Here is a 22490-nt window from a genome sequence, read left to right on the forward strand (position 1 = left end):
TTCGCGCTCTTTTGTGTGTGTACTTTTTTCTGCTCTCACTCCACGTGTGTTGCTATTCCCCCGGAGTCTTCTCACTCGAATAGCTTGAATCGCCAGTTCAGATTTATTTTAAATTTAGAATTAATTGGATAATTGGTTTTATTTATTATAGCTCTGTCCCGAAACGTTTTGAGAATAGTTAAAAAATTTACATAATAGTTATGATAAATGAACGTAATTAAATGGCTTCGCTTTTATTAAAAAAATAAAGAAATATTCAAGAATTGTATAATTGATCAAATACACTATGCTTAATTTAGTATTCATTTTTTTAAATAAAATTAAAAGTGAATATTTATCTCTTAAATCAAGATATAATATTAAAAATTTAACATGCTTGAAAATTAAAGCATAGAACTTCATGAAAATTTCAGAGTTGTAGTTTCAAAGGTACTTTTCGTCTTTATATTGCCTTATATAGTAATATATTTTCTTTGACGTACCAAAAAAAATAAATAACAGAATAACATCTATCTAGCAGTAGTAAACAGTGTTTATGTTAGTTTTCGTTTTTAACGAAACCTGGCCCCTTTTTTATGCAAAAAAGAAAAACATGCAGGTCTATTTAGAAATAGACCTTATTTTCTATGGAATAGGAGAAAAAATACTTACCTAAGGCTTAGGAAAAACTAAGAGTATAGAAAAAGCTTTTCGATATAAATTTAAGCTCGGGATATACCGTCCGTCTGTACCCATTGAAAATTCTCCCATAGGTCCAATATTAGGTTTGCATAAGGATGGAAGATACGGAATAAAACCCCCTACGTACGTTTTTTTGTCCCACAATGCACCGCGAGCCATATCATCCTCTGAAGTTAATCAATTTGAAGTTCATATATCCCACTGTGCCCCAAGTTCTTGATATACAGATTACACGGTGCCTAACTGTCCTATATTTTTGAACATGTCGTATATGTTCATAAAAGGTCCTATAATATCCTATATTTTTGACTTAGTCGATGTTTTCCCATAGTTTAGCATAGAATTTATCAAAATTTAACTCTTTTATCGAGACCCCATTTGATTAGACACCGAAATTGCGGAGCTCTCACGACTTTGTTTATTTTAACGAGTTGCTCTAGCTTTTGAAAGAAAAATCCAATTTGTTATTTTATTGAGATTTTTCTACATAATTTAAGCCAAATATATGAGCAATTTTAGTCCTATATTTTCATTTTTTCTGCTAAAAATCTTTCAAGTTAATTCACTTCTGTTCTTGTCCTTTTTCCAAAACCTTAGGATTGAGTTTTTCCCCCCTCAGGCTTGTAAAGACGATGGTAAACAAACGTTTTCCCGTTTAACCCCCACCCCCGTATACTAGAGATATATAGTTTAGTTTTGGGTTGGGGAGGGGGCGAAACCAAGGGCGCGGGGTCAGCCTTCCCCCTTTTGTAAGTAAAAGACGTTTTCTAGTAATTACTCTTACACGACGCCGGCCTCGTTGGAGCCAACCAACAGTTTTCTAGGCATGATAAGCTGGGATACCGTTTTGTATACTGTAAAAGCTTAGGGACAACTAGACGAAGAGAGAGAATAACAGAGGGTTGGGTTGGTTCTTGGGAGCTCTCCCAGTGTTAAAACTATCTTTCTCCCCTCCTTAAGATTAAGTTTGGTTTAAACAAAGCCGCTCTCTTTTATCCCCAACACCGTTTAATTTCTTGGTGGAAAATTGTCGTAAGAAGAAGTCTCGTGGAAAGTTTACTGTAAGGTTTTTAATTTTATATGTGCCGGAATTTCTAAAAATCCAGGATAATCTTGAGAAAGTTGGCTATTTTTCAAAAAGGATGTAGTTTAAATTAACTAGTATATTTAAACTAGTAAATTTAAAACACAATATTCTGACTTGTTTGAATTTAAATGTAAGTGGGAAGGAAATAGATAAGAGATCCAGGCCAAATTGAAATGTTTTTTTTTTAATATAAGCCCCTGTAGGATGTTTTCCCCCTGAACACAGATGTATTGTGGGGTGAAACATTTCTACAGGGGTTAATTGAAAATACATGGGTGTAGTTCACCCTTAATGTCGGCTTTCCCAAGTAAACACTGAAGTACTGCGGGGTGAAACATTTCTACAGGGGCTAATTGAAAATACACGACGGTGTTTCACCCTTAATGTCGTCTTTCCCCGATTAAAATAAGCAATCTACTACATCTGTTAGAATATTATATTAGTATTTTCCTTTCTGATTTAAATATTTAATTTGAAATTAATGATTCACACAATTTGGAACTTACCTTCATTTTCCTTGGAAAGATGATCCGAACCTCGCAATGATCCCCCGTTATTGTAACGGACTGATCTAAGAAGAGCTATGCAGGGAAGAGAGAAAGCTTCTTTTAATGTTTTATTCCTCTTTCCTTGATTGGACTAGAAATCTCGGGTGCAAAGGGTTAAGGTTTTGGGGTAAAAGGGTGACAGTGTTTTCGACCTGCCTAACTCTCTCCCTCCCACCCGAAACTCAATCTCAATCTCCGTTGAATGTGTTGGCGTGAGCGGCACAGTTCTAAAGAGACACACTACATAAACAGGCTTATATTTACAACATTCCCGACAAGGTTTCGCTTCCTTTAAATTGATTGGAAACGAATTGATTGCCAAGTGGTTCATTTAAAGGCTAGGCCAACAACCAAACCAAACCCAAGTCGTCGTCGTCGTGTGTATGCGTGAACATTTCTCAATCTCTTTGCTGAAATAACAAGAAGATGTTTAAAGTTTCCCATGAATTTTGATCATCAAATAGGTAGAGCCTTTTCAAATTAAGTCTTGGGGTAAATAGAGTGTGGTGTTTGAACACCTTAATTTGTTATCATAAGACTGAGTAACCGGTATGTTAACAAGAAAGACGCTAGATATGATTAGTTACAAACAATACGGACCATGCAATTTTAGTGGACTGGCAGCAACGTTGAAGCCCATCTAATGTCTTTGTTTCACCAGTGATAGATTTAATTTTAGAAGTAGGAATGGAGAACGGTTAGTATTTATTTCGGTCCGACTCATAGAACACCCAGTATAGAGCCCCTCCCTACGAAAAGTTTAAATTATCTTATTGGCTCACTTAAACTACCTATTGATGACGTTGCTGACGTGGACGGCGAAAAATACGTAATACCTTTTTACCTCTGTCGCTATGACACGACTCTTCTTTCATACCCCCCGTCCCTGGGAAGGGGGGTCCGGGACTTAGTCGTGTGACCATATTACTCTGTTCTCCATTCCTACTTCTAAAATTAAATCTATCCCTGGTTTCACGTTGCTATCCCGAACTCGCAACATTTTTAAACTGCTAATTATTCATATGAAAATTTAACCAAATTCAATACCGAAACTTATTTAGCATTGATTAGTAGTTGACCGAATTTGAAAGAGATGGGGATGGGGGTAGAGAGAGAGAGAGAGTGGAAATTCAGGCTTTTGTTTCTTAGAAATCAATTTGGAAATGTTAAAATCAATCTTCGAGTCGGAACGAGGCAAATATCTCAAATACGAATCGTTGCTTTTGAGATGAGGCATGACTTCATTGTGTTGTGTACCGCTATTCGCCCGATCATTTAATTAACCTTTTCAAAGGGTTAATATATATGTTCTAATCCTGTCTAATTACGTCAACTAATTTTCCGAATTTCTATATAATATGATCTTATTTACCCAGCGCATGCGCACGCCCGCCCCGCCCCCGCCGAGTAAGTTAGAACTGGCTCAAATGCAACGGAGCGAAAAGAATTATAAGTAATCGGACGTCAAGTCGTATTTTCCCTTAAATCGAACACAACAGTTGCGAAATAGGAACTAACTCGCGACAGTCAATGACGCGGATAAAGAAAAAAAAATACTACCCCTTTCTTCTTTCTTCCTTTCCTCCCTTCCTTCCTTCAAGAAAAACTGTATTTCTCCATTTCTTCAGACAGAAATGAATGAGAAAGAAATGTTCCCTCTATGAAATAATAAAGAAAAAAATGAAACCAAGAAATAAGATATGCCCTAATTCTTACTCAATGGGCAAATTTGACAGCTAACGCACTCACTATTGTTACGAAACTAAGACAAATTTTCGTTGTATTCAGAAACATGTAAAAGTCATTTTTTTTTATTATTATTTTTTATTTTGGATTTTTTGGGAGGATGGGATTATTGTATTGAGATATATGGGTATTATATTTATAAAAAAAATATATATTCATTTGATATTATTATTTTAATTAAACTTAATTTATTTATATTAGGTTAGAACTTATAGTCAAAATTTTGCCCCGATGATTACAATCAGAAGTATATAATACTTCTCTTCGATAGAAGTGTACTAGCACAAAGCGGGGTAATTGTATCATGATTCTTCCCAACATCACGTGGGACATTTGGAGCAAGGTTACTATTAAACCAAATCAAATACGCGATAAATAGTTTCTTCATCATTACTCTATTGGTGCTTAAATCTTTGCCAAGGCGCATGCCCTTGTGCGTTTTTGTCCCACGTCAAGACAATCAAGGTTTGTGCCTACTTGATTGCTGAGGATTTAGTAAATACCAAACAGTTATAGAATTCACCCTATAACGGTGCGATGCCCATCTGATGTTTGATGAGCGGTAGAGCATACAGTGAGGATGAGCACTACTGATTAATGAAGACATCTGTTAGTGAACTTTTAATAAACATGCGTAAAAGTTAGGGCACCCTTTTCAATCGGGATGCGGAACTAAACTATATATGTATAGGAAACAACAAAGTGTAAACTAACTATAGAGATGAGCCCCGAAGAGAGAGAGAGACACAGACTCCCTAGTTCCATCAATTATAAACTACAACACTTGACACGCGCTAGTTTCGAACCCGAGACCTTCTCAATAAGGATACAAACTCGAAAATAATTATACCGCCATCAGTGTAACGCGCCAAGGCCTAGTTATCTACCTCTCATACACGTTCTCTCAATTAAGCTTTATATTCCACGTTTATATTTATATCAAATGACCCAAAAATTAAAATAAAAATCGAGGATAACGAGGTCCGTTATATTTTTTATTTAAATTTGTTTTCTCTATTAAATTTCGGGAAAGTAATTATCAGGTGCTGAACACAAGTTCATAAGATATGTTCACCATAAGTTTGTCACTGGTTACAAACTGGAGCTTGTTACGAAATGGCGTAGGTCATAGATTAAGGGTAAAGCTAGCGACGCCTGGTGAGGCGCTGCATATCAAAGGCTTAGCACAGACTAAATAGGAAGATGGAAGTCCTGCAAAACAACCGAGAGTAGGACTTCAATTCTCGCTGGTCGTTCTCGAACTAGCTCGAACTGTAAATCTCTAGCATTACGAAGTACATGTAGTGTCATCATACTTATGGAGCATATCTTATAAACTTATGGTATGTACAAATAAAGAGGAAATAAGATTGAAGGTTAGAACTAATTTCGTTTATACCGTGTTTTGTCTCCACGATGTCTGTTGAGATAATTTTTTCTTTATATACGAAAATGGAGTTGTCCCACCCCCTCTCAGAACTATCAGTTATTTTCTTTTGTAGTTCCAAAGAGATTTTTGTTCGTTTTCTTCTTAAGAGGTTTCATCCCCAACAACAACCTAACTCGTTATCGACTCTCTGCGCTGCTATACTCTCAATCTCTCTCTATTCTTTTAATTTTCTTCCTTTTTTGGTCGTTGCCAGTCTCTAGACAGTTACTTTTGTGTCAAGAGTTCTCGTGTCAATTTCGTTCTTCGTCTTCTTCTTCTTCTATTAACAGTAACGTTAATTCTTTTTGTTTAGTATTTATTTCCTCTCTTTCGAGCTTTGATTAAGATCATCAAGTAACATCTGCTACCATTCTTGACAGCAGCAACCTTTTCCTATAAGACAAATTTTGAAAATGTCTTTATTACAAGTGTCTTTGGTCGTGCATAACGTAAAAGCAAAAGTATATAGTTATAAAAACCAAAAAGTACACTTTAGTAACAATTCCCTCCCTTTGGATGAAGACGACGTGTAAAATGAGATGCAATCTACCCTCCGCTCAACCCCCTACGGAAACTAACCAAACAGGGAAGGGCTTCTAGATATCATAGGTTTTTAGAAAGTAGTACATGATGCTGACGGTCCAAACGTTAGTTTTTGGTACAAGAGCTACATTATGAGCCTATTCAGGGCTCGTTCCCTGTACCACGTAGAAGGGGGTCGACACTATTCTGGGATAAAGGAGGGGCTTCTCGTATTACACGGCGCGGGCAATTTTCAACGAAGTGTAGGCTACTTTTTGGTTTCATTCTATTTACTTTTGGTAAAAGAAAGAAAAGAAAACAAATAATATGAATCGGATGTTTTTGAGAATATACCTAGTCTTTTAATGGAAGTTCCGACATATACACCTTTAAGATGTTCTCTCTCTCTCTTGTATTTACCGAAGCGATGTATGTTGGTTGTTCGGACGCCTTTTACTTGGCGACTAGAATGAAAAAGATCCTTTCCCAGTTTTCTCTTCCATCCTCTGACGATCCTCATCCCGGTTTTCTCCTCGTCTTTCTCTCTCCCTCTCTCTTTCTCGCTCTCTCTTTACAAGTGGCCCGGGGATTAGTCTCGCCGTATTGATAGGGATTAAGTGGGATTGCCGAGCGAAATGGGAAGCCTATACCTCTAGCGAAACTCTTCTCTTCCGCGCCTATACTAGAGAGAAATCCGCCAAAAGCGAAAAGAGAACAGCTAGCTCAAAGAAATAAAAGTTGTAAAAATGTTCAAAGACTAATTTTTACTACGTTCCCTGGATGAAAAGGTGTCGTTGTTGGAGGAGGAGAGAATGTGTTTTAGAGGATTATTGTCGTAACTCAGTTGTATTGGGGGGGGGGGTAGTACTGTCGTCTGCCATCGTTAAATTGCAATTATGGTATTTTTGCTTTTAGATGTGCAAGCATTTTTGGTCTAATTTTTTTTTATTGTTACGAGTAAAGACGCGAAAAGATTTTGGGAATAATTTTGCGCAAATCCGCAGCGCGATATTAGATTTCATAGGGAAAATTTTAATTGCGTAACGCGAGTTCTTCCTTCCTTTTTTCTTTCCACAAAAATCCTTAAAACCTTTCAATTTCAACTTCGTCAAACAAATTCTAATTTCAATTTAATCCCTTCATTTTCAAAGTTTTCCCTGAAAATATTTTTGATTTTTCTATTAATTTATTCATATCGAATTGAATAGGGATTTTGAGGCGCGTATTTATATATGTATATTAAAGGTGACCTTTCAAAAGGTTGTATACCGCATGCAATGCAATGCAACCTCGTATTTTCTAAAATCTTCGGGCTATGATTTTTTTTAACTTCTAGGAATTTACTTCTGAGTTTTTTTATATCCAGGTGTATGATTCCTTAACTTCGATTTTATGTCATAAACATATTTTTCCCCTCAAGCAATCACGCTCGCACAAACAGAAAAGAAAAAAGTAAAATGAGAAATTGCTTTTGACCTTTAACAAATACAACAAAGTTTTGGTCTAAAAAAAATAAGAAATCTATTTTTAAAAAAATGTGACCTCATTCAATTTATCGATTGATTATTTTAACCTTAGATTTAATCTCGACATTTCCTCTTAATTAATATAACCAATGTTGCCAAATATTTTATTGGTTTAACTTGAACAAATAAGTAAACAAATAAATAATCAAAAGAATTTTGAACAAGTAAACAAATAAACAAAGAAAGGAATTTTGAACCAATAAGTAAACAAATAAATAAACCAAGGAATTAATCTCTCAGTTCAGTTGTTAGCTAGGCTTTAAGGACTCCAGGGAAAGTATAACTGCAATGAAACGAGCCCGAAATTCGCCTTGCTCTTTATTCCATTTTCTCTGTGACTCCCAAAGTGCAAGAGAGTAGGAACTAGGATCCCCTTCAATGGGGGCCAACCGGAAATTAGGGTCTAGTTCAAAGGCGGTTACCGGAAGTTGCCCTAACACAATGGTGTTGGAAACGCTTTCTCTCTCATTGCCTTTTCCTACGTTAGTAGGTACCTTCTGCTTCTTCTTCAGAAAGGAGGACTCGAGTCCCATTCAGTTTCTATTGCCCTTATAATTGGTGGGTTCCCAAAGAAGCAACACGCAAAGTTCTTATTACAAAGAGAGAGAAAAAAGGATTTCTCGAGGTGGTTTCCGAATTATGTTTTGTTTCACCTTCATCGACTCTTCGTAATAAAACACGCGAGTTTTGATTTCATTTAAATGTAATTAGTCTTAAACGCTTTTTATTTAAATTTATTTATTATACTTGCTGTATAAGTAATGCTTGGTGCAATTTTAAATGATTTAATTTGGTGACGACAATTATTATTTTTTTATTTCAAATTTGAAGTCGTTTATGTAATTGAGTCGTTATTATTATAAAGGGTTAATTTGAATGTATTAATGGGTTAAGGGAAGTACATCAGTATGATGAAGTAGGGGGAAATGCAAATTTAATTATACAGGGTGTTTCTGATACGTCTGTCATTAATTAATTAAAGGGTGCGTTGTTAGGGTCAACCTGAGTGAAAAGTGTCCTCAACGAACATGGGGTCAACAAAGTTTAGTTACACCAGGGATAGATATAATTTTAGAAGTAGGAATGGAGAACAGAGTAATGTGGGCGGGCGTCAAAGTCCCGGACCCCCTTCCACAGGACGTAGGGGTATGAAAGAAGAGGCGAGTCATAGCGACAGAGGTAAAAAGGAATTACGTATTTTTCGCCGTCCCAGTCAGCAACGTCATCAAAACGTAGTTTAAGTTAAGATAATTTAAACTTTTCATTACCTGTTGGAGGGAGGGGCTCTATTCTGGGCTATGAGTCGGACTGAAGTAAATACTAACCGTTCTCCATTGCTACTTCTAAAATTAAATCTATCCCTGGTTACACACCGTGTGTTGAAATATCTCTTTGATCAGAAATTAATATCTTTAAAAAAATCCATCAACAAAAAACGTCAAATTTAATAAATATTTTTATTTGGTTACTAATATACATAGCTAGAGGGTTGTTAATGTCAGAAGTTGATTATATTTGTCAACAAGAAGTATACAATCTCATACTCCTGTATTGCCAAAACTAAACCATTTATGGTATAGGGCCCACTCTCCGCTATAAGCTAAAGCCTTCAGGTCCTGGAAAATGGCCAAAAAAGTATATCAGGCTTCGGAAAGCGAATTTTAAAGAGAAGGGGTTTGGGGGGGGGGGAACTACGGAGCTTAACTCTTTTTATATCAGGCTAATGTCAATCATATTTGTAAGGAAAACCAGCTAAAGTCCTTAAGCGGGTTATTGAGCCGCCGTTCAGCTAGAGAGACTTACAGCTTAAAGCCTTAATGGCGAAGCTATAGTTTCCTATAGATATATAGTATACTTTACCTATATCCGTCTTTTAAGATACCTAACTTGTCCAAGGTCGTGTTCGCACTAAGATAATGATTAAGTGTTGTGAAATTATAAATATATTTCTTCTTAGGTACAGACTCGAGGGTTATATAAACACGTTATGAACATTGGAGTGTTTGACAGATGACCGCTTAAATTTAAGTAAGAAACTGAAAGACAATACTAATTAATTTAATTGAGTTTAATTTTAAACTCAGAATCTAATCCATATACCTTACTTCGCTCTTACCATCCTTTTTAAACACCCTATATATATAAATTTATATAAAAAAGAGCCCATGCAGTATTAAATTGAGAATTTCTGAAAATAAGCTTAGTTTTTTACTTCTTTTCTCTTGTTCCTTGATTTCCTTGTAAGATATTTCTCTCTCTCTCTCTCTCTCTCTCTCTCTCTCTCTCTCTCGTAAATTGGATGAAAGTGTAAGATTTTGTCGCCTAGAAAATCTCTTTTACGCTTCACCACTCTGTACCTAGAGTCAGGAGAAAGAATCTGTTTTGTTCTCGGTATTCGATTTTTCCTAAAACGCGGAACAGCTTTTCTTAATTGTACAAAGACATCTTAACACCTACGCGGAACTGCATATGGTCTCTAGCTCTTTCTTTCTCTCCATCTAAAAAAATTGTTCCTTAAGGAGATAGTTTTATATTTATCCAATTTGCGCTAACAGTTACACCCCTATATAATCTTCCTTTCCTTTCCTTTTTTAGTTTTTCCTGAGAAAGGACTTGAAATTTTACCTGCGTGAGTTTATTGGATTCTGAGGATTTTTACCTCAAACCTTGGTTTTGTAATCCGATAGTTAGGTGTAACTAAATCGTAGTTGGACAAAAGATTTCACTAATGAATCAAAGCCTAAAAGTTTTTAATTTAATTTTATTTGAATTTTATTAATATTTATATTTTTTGTTTTTATATTTATATTTAAGGTATAAATTTTGTTTTTCCTTTTGTTATCCATAGATTATATTTTGAATAATCTAATAATCAAATAAGTATAGATTTATTAGGTTATATCAAGAAGCGATATCTAGTTTATTAGGGAGAAGGTTTAAGGTGCCTAAGTATTCGCGCGTCATAGTCCCAGTCCCCCTTTCAAAATATAAGGGGGGACGTAAAAGGAGGCCGGGCTATTTCGCCTTTCCTCAGTCGGAAAGTACAAGTAATTTTCGTCATTCGCGTCACGCTGTCGTGAGTTTTCAAGAACCAATGAGATATTGGTTGTAATTTAGAGGCGGCGTGGATTAACTCCGGACCTACTATACGTTTGGATTGGAGATAGAGCTGGAAATGTGGAGAATTTATATCTTCTCCCTAATAAACTAGAGTCGCTTTTTGGTTATATTAATTCAATCATCGATAATAATAAGGTAGACATACAAGTCTATAATTCAATCGATTTATTCCCACGTGTATGCCAGTGTTCTGTAAATATCACGCTATAGTTAATGATACTTTGGGGATATGTTTTTTTAAAAAATAGCACGCCATAGATATAAATCAAAGGATTACCTTCTCCAAATGAATTAGGGTATTTCATTCTTGATTGCAATTAGCTTTCGACTTCGAATTAACAATATATTATCAAAGGCAGCTGGAAAACGTTACCGTTCTTCTGTTGAAATACCCTATAAGCAGTTAGTCTACATAACCCACTCCTCCCATAGTATTTTCTTCTTTTTTTTCAAACTGCAGTCCTAACTATCCTAATCAATAATTCAATTGGTGTATAATAACCACCTGCTAATCCTGTACCTTTCCCACTAGAAAGTTCGAGGGGTCGAACATATCAAATATGACTGCATTTATCAACTTTATTTTTCTGTAGTAAATCATGCACGTTTGGTATATTATCCGACCTCTTTAACAACATGTAGTAGGAATAGATGAAATTTGTATGTACAGGGTGCTACAAAAAGGGTGGCGAGTTCTGTGCGCGATTTTCGGTCGAAAATGTAACTTATATGATCCGTCAACAGATGATTGAAGTGATTTAAGGATGACCCCTTGGTTAAACTTGAAATCATTCTTTCAATTTCTGCTTAATTGTAAGGGGTTATCCGTAAATCACTCCAATCATAACCTTTCTGGGTAATATGTCATAGAAATTACATTTTCGACTCAAAATTAATTTCCCAAAACCATTGCACGTCCTATAAGTTCCCTCCCTTTTTTTGGAACACCCTGTACATATATATATGTATATATTGTCTGGCGGGAATATTTGGCGGGAAAACTCTTTTGTCCAATACGAGGATATATCCCTTAAGGCGGGAAAAAGTTGGTTGGCGCGAGAACCTTTGAGTGACGTCTCGTGAGGTTTTTTTTTTTATTATTTTTCTTTCTTCGATAATTTTTGACCTGTCCAGTAAACTCCTCACGTAGTAGAGGGGAAGGGGGTTTTTCTGCACTTTCAGGTACTGCCTTTTTTAAATGACAGTGTTAAAGGCCTCTTGAGATTAAGAAAACCATTGGTACTGCAACCACCCTTCCCCAAGTACTGCGGAATATGAATTGAACGTTTGATTAAATTTTGTCTTATAAAGGATCAGATGAGACGCTGAGATCTTAAAAAAAAAATAAAATAAAACTTTTGTGCTGAGCATTGGAGCTAAAAGTTAGTAGGGTTATTTTAGGTTAGCTGCAGAGTTACGTGGTTTTGTTTGGGTTGCAATTATATGTGGCTGGCGTGAGCTGCCACCTATAATCGTAGGTGCTTATTAACATTTCCAAAAAGAGATTTCACTAAATTATGGATGGGTGAATTAATTTTTGATTAAGAAAGTTGAATTAATTTTTTTCTTTCTAATAGTCCCCAATTTTTTTAATTAATTAAATTTAATAGTTATTTTGTTATTATTAATTAAAATAAATTTAAACAATATATTATTCTAACTAACCCTTTTTGAAAAGGCTTAACTACCTTAGTTGATTTAAAAAAATTAAAAGTAATATGCAAATTAGATCAAATAGTTCCCATTTTTAATTTAATAAAATTTAATAGTTATTTTGTGTTATTACTTCTAAATCAATCAACTAACCAATTAATTAAAAAAGTTTTAAGAATATATTACTAACTAACCTTTTTGAAAAGGCTTAACTGGTTAGGCTATAGTTGGTTGATTTAAAAAATTAGAAGTAATATGCAAATTAGATCAAAAGGGTGGGTGATGGGGTTGGGGAGGTTCGCTAGGTCCAAGGCGAACGGATGTATTTTCAATGAGGATAAGGAATGGGGGTCTGGAGGCCCTCTTTAGTAATTACAGTACCTCATCATCATTAAGCGACCCCTAGCCCTTCATAGAGGAAACTCGATTTGAAAAACGGTGGAAACGTCGATGCAGTCTGTGGGTGAAAAGGGGTATGGGTGACAATTTCATAAGCGTTTTCTAGGGAAGCCCTCTCCCCCCCCTCCACTCCTCCTTCAACTCTCAAATAATTTTCTATGCTCCATCTCAAATACGGTACTTTTACTTAACGAAAGAGCCAGCTCGTGCTAGACTTTTATAAGGTTTAAATTCTCTCATAGGGTTAAAGATGAAAATTGAATTGAAGTGGTCTATATTTCATATCTATCTTTTTTCAATGGGGTATTTTAAACTGGGCTCGTGCTACCTTCGAGGAGGTGATATTTTTACTTTGGGAAAGGTGGATGAATACTGTAGCTTGGGGTTTAATTTAAATGGCCTATCTTCGTATCTTTCTTTTTAGAACGCACGCGACTCGTGCCATGCAAAATTGAAGGGAGAAAAGGGGGTTGCGTTCGCATTATCCCGTCTAAGTTCAGGGGGATGAAACGACCTTTTAATTGCGTATTAGATTTTTCCCTAGACCTTTTTTTTTTCTTTCAACTTCCCCGGTCACGATTTTAACCATTTTTCATTGGCTGGTCCCCCCTTTGACGTATGACTAAGGAAATTATTGATTGTTGTAGCGCGGTGTATGGTAACTTTACGTTTGGGGCGTTTGTGTACGCGCGCGCTTCAAAATAATCATAACTTATTTAAAGTTAAGGAGAAAAAAATATTCGAAGTTTTATTTTATATACAAAAACATTATTACAGTAAGGAGCTCGGTCAGAGAACCTACTCCTTTCTCATTCAATCTTAATCTGCCTTCCTCTTGGTCCCTTTTTGGGCTCCTCGAAGGCCTTTCGTCACGCCTTCCCAAGATTCCCTTTCAATACTTGTTTTCGATGGTATCTTGGGTCTTGGGTTTTTACCGTGACGCATACTCAAAAACATCTATTCTAAAGATGCTGGCTTAAAGGGGAAGCTGTTAGAATCCCATGTAAAGGGATAGTCACTAAAGGTATAGTAAACCATATTCGGGTGTTACATTTCCCCCCGGCTAAGGGTGCCGATATGCAGTTATAGGCACCAGATGTAAATTTGCATGCCATGAAAATCACAGTTCAATTACAATCCAAAAACAAAAATCAAAAAAACAAAACAAAAAAAAATAATAATCGTACAAACACATAGGATACATTTCGCAAAGAATAACATGACAAATTACTACTCGAGTTTAAACAATTGAAAATAAAAACAATGCAATAAAACTTAACATTTAGGGGGAAACCAATCCGTTATAATACAATGTTAAGGGGTAGACTCAAGTATAAGATCTAAGCCGTGAATCGAATGATCGGTTTAGTTTGCCGTTTGGGTTTAGAAAGTGCGATGCACTCTTGGGTGCTGGTAGCGCTATCATGACGTGGTCTGGCCATGGTGTGAGGATTTTTCGTTTTGGAAAGGGACTGGGATTCGGAATCGCGAGTCTGGTATGGCTTTAGGTTTTGCACGTGGTGAGTGCCTTTGTCAATCAATTTATTTCCGCGGCGTTCTTGGAGAACGTAATTGACATCTGATAGTTTACTACTAATTTCGAAAGGACCGGTATAACGGTCCGCCAATTTTTTAGTAATGCGGCCAGCTTTATTTGACAAGGTGTGTGCCTTAACTAAGACGTTCTGGCCAATGGAGTACTCTACGGCTCGATGAGTTTTATCATACTGGGCCTTTTGTTTTTCATGAGCGATGGCTCGGGATGCTAGGACGTGTTCTTGGATTGTATTATTGTTAGCTACCATTCTATGGATATAAGAAGCTGGGGAGGATTCGTCCTTATGGGCCACCCTTTCTAGGACTCGTTGGAGAGGAAGCTTCATATCTCGTCCCGTAAGCATAAAATAAGGGCTATACCCTGTAGAGAAATTAACTGCCGAACGCATCGCGAGAGCGAGATTGGGTAATTGCTCATCCCATTTTTCATGGTGATCGTCCACGTAGGAGGCGATCATAGGTTTAATTGTCCTATTCTCGCGTTCTGTGGGATTAGACTGTGGGTGGTAAGTGGTCGTATTACGCACCTTGACCCCCCAGTCATAGCAGACTTCTAGAAAATAATCTGAATTGAATTGGGTTCCATTATCTACGATTAGTGCTCGAGGGACGCCATAACGAGGGAAGAGTCTATCCAACTGTTGCCTGATGAGAGGGACAGGGTACGCGTCGGGAATGGTTATAGAGTTTAATTTTCGGAAGTCTCCATAAAACCGGAAGTTAGCTTTAGCGGGACTTTCCGGAGTACTTATTCCTATTGTGGTTTCGGCTAAATCGCTCTCGAGTGGCTTATTGGGCCTCGTAGGTTTTTTCTTGATTAGAAGAATTGGCGAGGAATAAGGGGAGTGACTTTTACGAATTATACCGTCAGCTAGCATTTGTTCTAATTGATCTTCAACTATTGCTCGTTTTGGTGGAGATAGCGGATAGGGTCGCGACTTGAACGGTGCAGCGGTAGTGAGTTTAATGTCGTGTTTTACTACACTAGTGCGTCCAGCCTTGCCAGTGAACACGTCGGGAAATTTATCTAACAATTGCTCAATTTCTTTTACCCCGTCGAGTTCCTCTTCTGTGAGAGTCATTGTGTTTATTTCGGGTAAAGAAGTTGATGCTTGCGAAGTGTCTTCTAAGGGGATGGTCCCTTGGAAAATTTGACCAGGTGACTCATCTACAACTCCACAGAAAGTGGACCCAAAGGTTGTTTCGTGAGGGATTAGGGGGAATTCCACTCCTTCATCGCGAAAGGAAAAAGTAGAATTGTGGGGTTTGGCGTGTAAGCCTGTGTGAACGCAAAAATCCCATCCCAGAAGTAGGCGTGAAGCCAATTCATCCACTACAAAAAATTTCCATCTCCACGTGCGATCTTGTATTTTCACTAGGAATGTCGCCCTTCCCAATACCTTGAATGGAGAAAGATTTCCAGCTGATATTTCAATTTGGGATATAGGTTCAAGGGTACTATTGGGAGCTTTGACCTTTTCAAATAGGTCGTTGGACATTACCGTGACGTCAGCGCAGGTGTCTATATAAGCAGCACCTTGCCAAAATCCTAACTTAATAGGAACCTTTGGGCGCGCATGGCTTCGCTCATTACATTGTAAAATGGGCGGCTTCCCTAAAGGGGTTTTTAATTTTTTGCCTATTGTTGAAGCTTGGTTCACTTCGGGTTCGCTAATTGGTAGCTCTCGCCACATGTTTAAATCCGAAGAGATACCAGACTCAGAGGGGGTTTGTAAAATGGCGTCTGTGTCGCCGCTAGGGGTCGAAATAACCGATGAAATATTAATTTCAGAATCATGGCCAGGCCTTTGGTCTTGTTCCTGCCTTTTAGCCTCTTTGGCCTTGCGTTTTCGGCAATCTTGGGCCGTATGTTGTGGTTTACGACAATAGGAACATACGACTTTCGGCTTAGTCTTAGGCTTATTAGTATTAAAATCATTGCTCGCGACACTTGGTTCAATTTTTTGATAAGAATCGGATTGGTTTTGATTATTACTAAAATTACTCTTTCCTGGTTGGAAAGATTGCTTATCGACTTTTGATTTTGTACTAGTCCAGTTGGAAGCAGTTGTACTATTGTTCCTAAAACTGTTATCATATTCCCGACATTGCTTTTGCAAGTATTGGGCCTCTTGGGCCGCTGCTTGAACGTCCGAGAGCGATGGCTCTTTCGGCAAACGCATATCTCGAATTAAGTGAGGATTTAGACCTGCTAACACGCGTCTAGCTATTTCATGCGAAGTCATTGTGGGGTCTAGTTGTTTACATAACTGCTCCATACTCAGTACAAAATCAAGGACTTTCTCGTTGGGATTTTGACGCCTATTGTTAATTTTGGCTTCTAATTGTCTTTTAAAATCTCCGCCGAGAAATGCCGTACAAAACGCAGTTCTGAATTCCTGCCAATTTTCTACATTTTCCATTTCCCTGTCCCACCAATAGGTGTTGTTCCCTTCTAGCATAAGGGGCACGTAACTTAGAATGTTTATGTGGTCAATACGCCTAACTCTCATAAATCTCTCGACTTCGTTTAGGAAAGTCATCGGGTCTCGTTTTGAACCACCGAATTGCGGCAAATTTAGCGGCAATTCCCGAAGAAATTGTGGCGGCGGTAGCGTGACGCTTGTTTCGCTTTGCCTCCTATTGCGACGCGATTGTCCGCTAGAGAGCGGATCGTCTCTCGCGTCGTCTTCCCCTGAATACCCTCGGGCGTTATTCGCTCGATATTCGGGGTCATTGGGGTCGTATAGTTCGGTATTCGAGCCGTAAGTAGCGGGAGAAGTTATGGGAGCCGAGCGATTTTGTGCGGGCATGCTAGCAAAAAATTGCTGTTGCATCTCCATCATTCTTTTCATATTTAAGGTTAGGGTTTTAACCTGATTCTCTAAGGACTCGTCGTCAGACATTCTTAGATCTAGCTATTTAGTTTGCTTTCTTAGAAAAATTAATTTCGGTAACGTTAGAACTAGCTATTTTAGGTTGCTTTCTTAGAAAAATTAATTTCGGTAACGTTAGAACTAGCTATTTTAGTTTGCTTTCTTAGAAAAATTAATTTCGGTATGAAATACAATAACGCTCGAAAATCTAGTTTCGTTTTTCTTAGAAAAATTAATTTCGATATTAATCGACTAGAATTTTAAGTCTTTTTGTTTGGTTAGAAAAATTAATTTCAGTATTAAAATATGGCTAAACGTCGATCGTATAGCTAAAGGAATCTAACTCTACTACCCCCTATCCAAAATAATTTAATTAAAAATTTTGCAAATTCAATTTGGTACTTAGGTTTGCGAGTTGGGTTGGGTAAGAGTTCTTCAATTTCTATCCGGTTTTCGGCACAAAAGTCTTTGTAAAATTGTCTTGTCTTTTATAGTTCTGGATAATCGTCAGGACTGTGGCAAGTAGTAATCTTTAATTCTTTTGGCTCGTTGACGGCTTGAAATCGGTTAGGAGAAGCGTGGGTCCTCGTGGTTGCTATTAGTCTCGGCGAAGTTATGGATGATCCTGTCTTTCTTTTGTCTTCAGCTCCTTACGGACTGGTTGTTTTGCAGGGTTTAGAAACTTCGTCTTACTATTCGGGTGTTACATTGTTAAGGGAGATTGGTACTGTACCATATTTGCTGGCTGAGATATTTTGCTACAATTTGTAAATCATTCAGCGATTGTGATTTTTTTTTTTACTTTCTTTCCTTGTTACAATCGTATTCCCGTTTGTTAATAATTTAAATGGTTTAATTAAAACTGCAATATATAGGCCTAATTATTCTTTTTGAAATTCCATTAAATTAATGGGTTCCCTCTTTTTTAAAAAAAGAGAAAATATTCAGATTAGCTTTTATTTAAATTATTTATATTCTTGCTAGTAAAATCAACTTCGAGATTCGCGGCTCGCCAATTTTTAATCACTTTCTTCCTACCGAGGAAATTCTAATTTTAATAAATTACTAACGAGAAACGGGACGGGAAAAGCAAGCGTAATCTAAAATATAAAAGAATGATAATCTTTTAATTACAAAGCTTTCTCCTTCAAGGTTTAAAAATAAAATTTTTAAGTTTTGTATGAAACTATTTAAGAACGAAAAAGGCACTCTAAAATAAACTTTCTTAAGAGTGCCTCGCTTAATTGAGAGTGCGAGAGAACAAAAATATTCCAAGAGATTTTTGCTGGATTTTAAGTACTTAATTTAAATTTAAGATTATTAAATTAATTATTATGCCAATTGGGATTTAAAGTTTGGTTATATTTAAGTTAGAATTTTAGTATCAAAATTAATGTAGTTTTCTTTGAACTTCTTAAAAGCTGTTTCGAAAAAATGTTAATTGGCTGAAATAAATTTAAAATTCTCCAAACGAATACATTAAAAACTTAGTGCGAACACGTCCATGTCGACCCTCGTATTTTATACATGTATACCGTACTTTCTCAATTCTAAAGGTATATACGCGAGTTTTATATACCCTTCTCTTTTCCCAGCATCCTTTGCCTAAATTAAGCTAATTAACGAGGCTAGAAGACCGAGACCTTGGTGTTTTTATATTCAAAGTAATTGTTGTAATACCCGTCGAAGTATACGTAGGTAAATTTAACCTACCCTTGTTTTTTCTCTTCCCCTTAATATCACCGCGTTACTTCAAATTCCGTGAACAGATTTTTATCCTTCATACCTCTTCATCTTCTATAGTTGGAAAAATTTCCTGTTAAAAAGTTATACGTCGTTTGTTTAAAGAAATGAAGTTAATGCGGGGAATGAGGGGACTAAAAGACTCGCAATTCTTAACGTTACTTTGTTTTCTCTATTGGGTTTAATTCGTTTAACGAAACACCGTGTACATGACGTGTTTTCGCTTTTGATCTAAATCAGCTTGCTTGGTCGGGTTATTTAGTCGGAGTCGACTGAAAGCCGTGTAATAAGTCTTGCACGTTGATTTCTGAAGTTTATAATTATTTGATTTTGTCGAAAGGTATGTTTACAAACGTAACCTGAAGAGTTTCATTTATAAAAATAATTTTCTTGAAAGTATACCGCTAACATTGACAACTAGGTTGGGAAAATTTTCCACGGGAAATAGTCAGGGGAAAATGTTCCACGGGAAATAGTCAGGGGGAAATGTTCCACGGGAAATAGTCAGGGGAAAATGTTCCACGGGAAATAGTCAGGGGAAAATGTTCCACGGGAAATAGTCAGGGGAAAATGTTCCACGGGAAATAGTCAGGGGAAAATGTTCCACGGGAAATAGTCAGGGGAAAATGTTCCACGGGAAATAGTCAGGGGAAAATGTTCCACGGGAAATAGTCAGGGGAAAATGTTCCACGGGAAATAGTCAGGGGAAAATGTTCCACGGGAAATAGTCAGGGGAAAATGTTCCACGGGAAATAGTCAGGGGAAACCTAAACAAGTTATGGAATTTGAATCTGAATTTTTTATCAATCCAGAATTAGTTGACAGAAATTATATATATCATTAAAAAACTCGAGGCAATTTGTTAACTATATAAACCTCACCGTGTTTCCCCAAGGAAACCCTTTCCCCACACACACTAGTCCTATTGGAGAATTGTACCTATCCCTTATCCCGAACTAACCCTGAATTCCAGAGGGCTCCTCTTACTTTGTTCTTTGGGTTTTTCTATCTTGTAAGAAGGATGAGTCTTCTTCCTGTTCCGACTTCCTTCCCTGAGTTCCCGCTGGGATGAATGAATAGAGGGGGGAGGGAACTGGTTCCGTAGAGCTCCGTCTAGCGCCCGCCCTGTCCCTGAACCCTGGCTGCGTGGCTCCAAAGAGAGTTAGGAAAAGGAGGGGTTTTTCTTTTCTTTCTTATTTTTGATTCTCTTACTTCTAAGATAAAACCCTGGGCAATGAGTGATGCGACAAGAGCCACCCCTGGGTTAAACGTTAGGGCCATAGCTATGAATGTGAAACTCCTTGCAGTTATATATATTATGAAAAGAGGTGCGTGTCACGTGTTTGCTGAGCGCGGTGGTGTATTTTTTTTTTTTTTTTTGCAGAAATAACATCATTTTCTATACGGGATTTACGAGAGGTATCTCTGTGGGCGCTGCCATAACCTGTCGGCGGCCTTTAGTTAGTGGCTGACATTCCCTGTCGTCGAACGCGCTCCGTAGCCTTGGCAGAACAACTCTCCGAAAAGGGGGCGGTAACCTCGTAAGTCCCGTATAGTATACGACGTTCGCATTATGTCACGTGGTGTAACAGTTTTTATGTTACTGCCCCTTTAATTTGATATACTAGCACTTTAACATTAACAATATCGCTTGAACTTCCCCAATACTGGTTTCTGGATGGGACGACTGGTTCTGGTCAAGCAAAGGGCATAGCCCTCCAATACCAACGTCACGGGTTTTTACCTCGCGCACGAGGCAAACTCGCCTCTCGCGAACGGATGAGATCGTGCCTGAACTCTTGGGACCCCGCGTTAGCCGTGTCTTGGTAGGACATATTCAACCCCGTAGATCCGACCCGAAAGGTATAAAAGGAGACCCATCCAAGAGGCTCGCTCTCTTGCTCTTGCTCCTGCTCTCTCTCGACCTTACTCTGCCGGAATGCCCTTGGACTCTCGTCGAACGATGACCCGTACCTAGAGATGCTGCCGCCCGATGAACCCACTTCCACGAGGCCGGACGATTAACCTTTTCCCGTCCCACGGAATCAACCTCGCGGCCCGTGGCCCAACGAACTAAAAAGTGCGCGAACGAATATGCGGCGAACAAAGAAAAACGGTATCGTTAACAATTAATTTATTTATGAGATCTCACGCGACACGCGGACCAGAAACCAGCCCAATTCTTATTATGCTTCAATATATTCAAACTCTTTATTATTACCTTACCAATGCGATATTTTAAAGTAAATTGTAAATACCCCTAGACAACTGATCTTCCCAATTAATTAATTATTAAATAAATCAACTTTTACTTTTATCCTTTATATCTTGAAACTAAAATGTCGCAGTGGGTTAGAGGTGAGTGGGCATGCCAGATATAGCGGGCTCAAGCGACCGCGGGCAGTGTCCCTAAGGGCTACGACCGTTATTCCGAGGGCTGAATTTAAGTTTCACGAGGTTTGTTGGTTACCGATGTGTGCCCGCTGTTGCAGGCGGGCATTGTCCCGTAACTACATGATATACAATGTACAGTTCCACAATGGCGCCTGAAGATTACATTGAACAGGCTTGATGACGTTTTAGTTGTTAATCTCTAGATTTTTGACTTTGCAGGCCTCTCATTGAACAAAAACTTATGCGCAGGCCTATCGTCGAACATAAACTTATATACAGGCGTTCGTTAGACTTTGCGTGTATTGTTACACTACGTGAAAGAGACAACTAAAATCGCCAGGCTTCCGCCCACGATAAAAGGACACTATTTTTTGAAACAATACCGTGATGCGTAAGCATCTGTGCAAGGATATTGGCTTTGTCGTGATGGTTTAAGACTAGTAATGCATGAAAGAAGCTCCGTTTTGTAATTATTTCCAAAGAAATTTTATAGAGATTAGGCATTTTTATTTACAAATATTAACTAGGTCTACTGAATGTAGGACATAATCCCCCGGACATGATCCCCCCCCATTTGAGAAGAAAAGGACATAATCCCCTCAGGTAGGAGACAAAATCCCCCGGACAATTTCCCCCGAATGGATGCCAAAGACAAAAAACCCCCAGCCACAGGACAAATTCCCCACAAACTGTGTTTACGACAAAATACCCTAAAGAACGATTTCAATTTATATGAAGATTTTTAAGGAAAAGAACTTCAATTCATGCGTTTAATAATTATATTCTTTAATATTGAAATTAGATTTTCTTAATTCCAAGCCAAAATATTTCCGATACAGTTCAAGAACTGTTCAATGTCAACCCAACCCAACCCAACCAAACGCAACCTAGCCTAACCAAACGCAACCTAACCTAACCAAACCAAACCAAACCTAACCTAACCTAACCTAACCTAACCAAACGCAACCTAACCTAACCTAACCAAACGCAACCTAACCTAACCAAACCTAACCTAACCTAACCTAACCTAACCTAACCTAACCTAAACCTAACCTAACCTAACCAAACCTAACCAAACGCAACCTAACCTAACCAAACGCAATCAAACGCAACCAAACCTAACCTAACTTAACCTAACCTAACATAACATAACCGGGGATTATGACCGGGGAATTTTGACTAGAAAGTAGGGGGATTTTGTCTACAGAG

The 22490-nt window shown here is 37.7% G+C and overlaps 2 long non-coding RNA genes across 5 annotated transcripts in view; one reads left to right on the top strand and one right to left on the bottom strand.

The window, feature by feature from the left end:
* Positions 1-22490, top strand: part of LOC149676684 (uncharacterized) — a 198422-nt gene that overhangs the window by 98729 nt on the left and 77203 nt on the right. The gene's annotated exons all lie outside the window — the stretch shown is intronic.
* Positions 10243-10956, bottom strand: LOC149676686 (uncharacterized). Its single transcript, XR_016366646.1, has 3 exons — positions 10937-10956; positions 10805-10849; positions 10243-10404 (listed from the first exon to the last, which is right to left on the bottom strand). It is a non-coding gene; the product is annotated as an uncharacterized LOC149676686 (long non-coding RNA).

The sequence above is a fragment of the Phalangium opilio genome, unplaced genomic scaffold (assembly GCF_054372755.1).
Source record: "Phalangium opilio isolate 3A_F unplaced genomic scaffold, DU_Popi_V2 ptg000045l_1, whole genome shotgun sequence".
Classification (NCBI taxonomy): Eukaryota; Metazoa; Arthropoda; class Arachnida; order Opiliones; family Phalangiidae; genus Phalangium; species Phalangium opilio.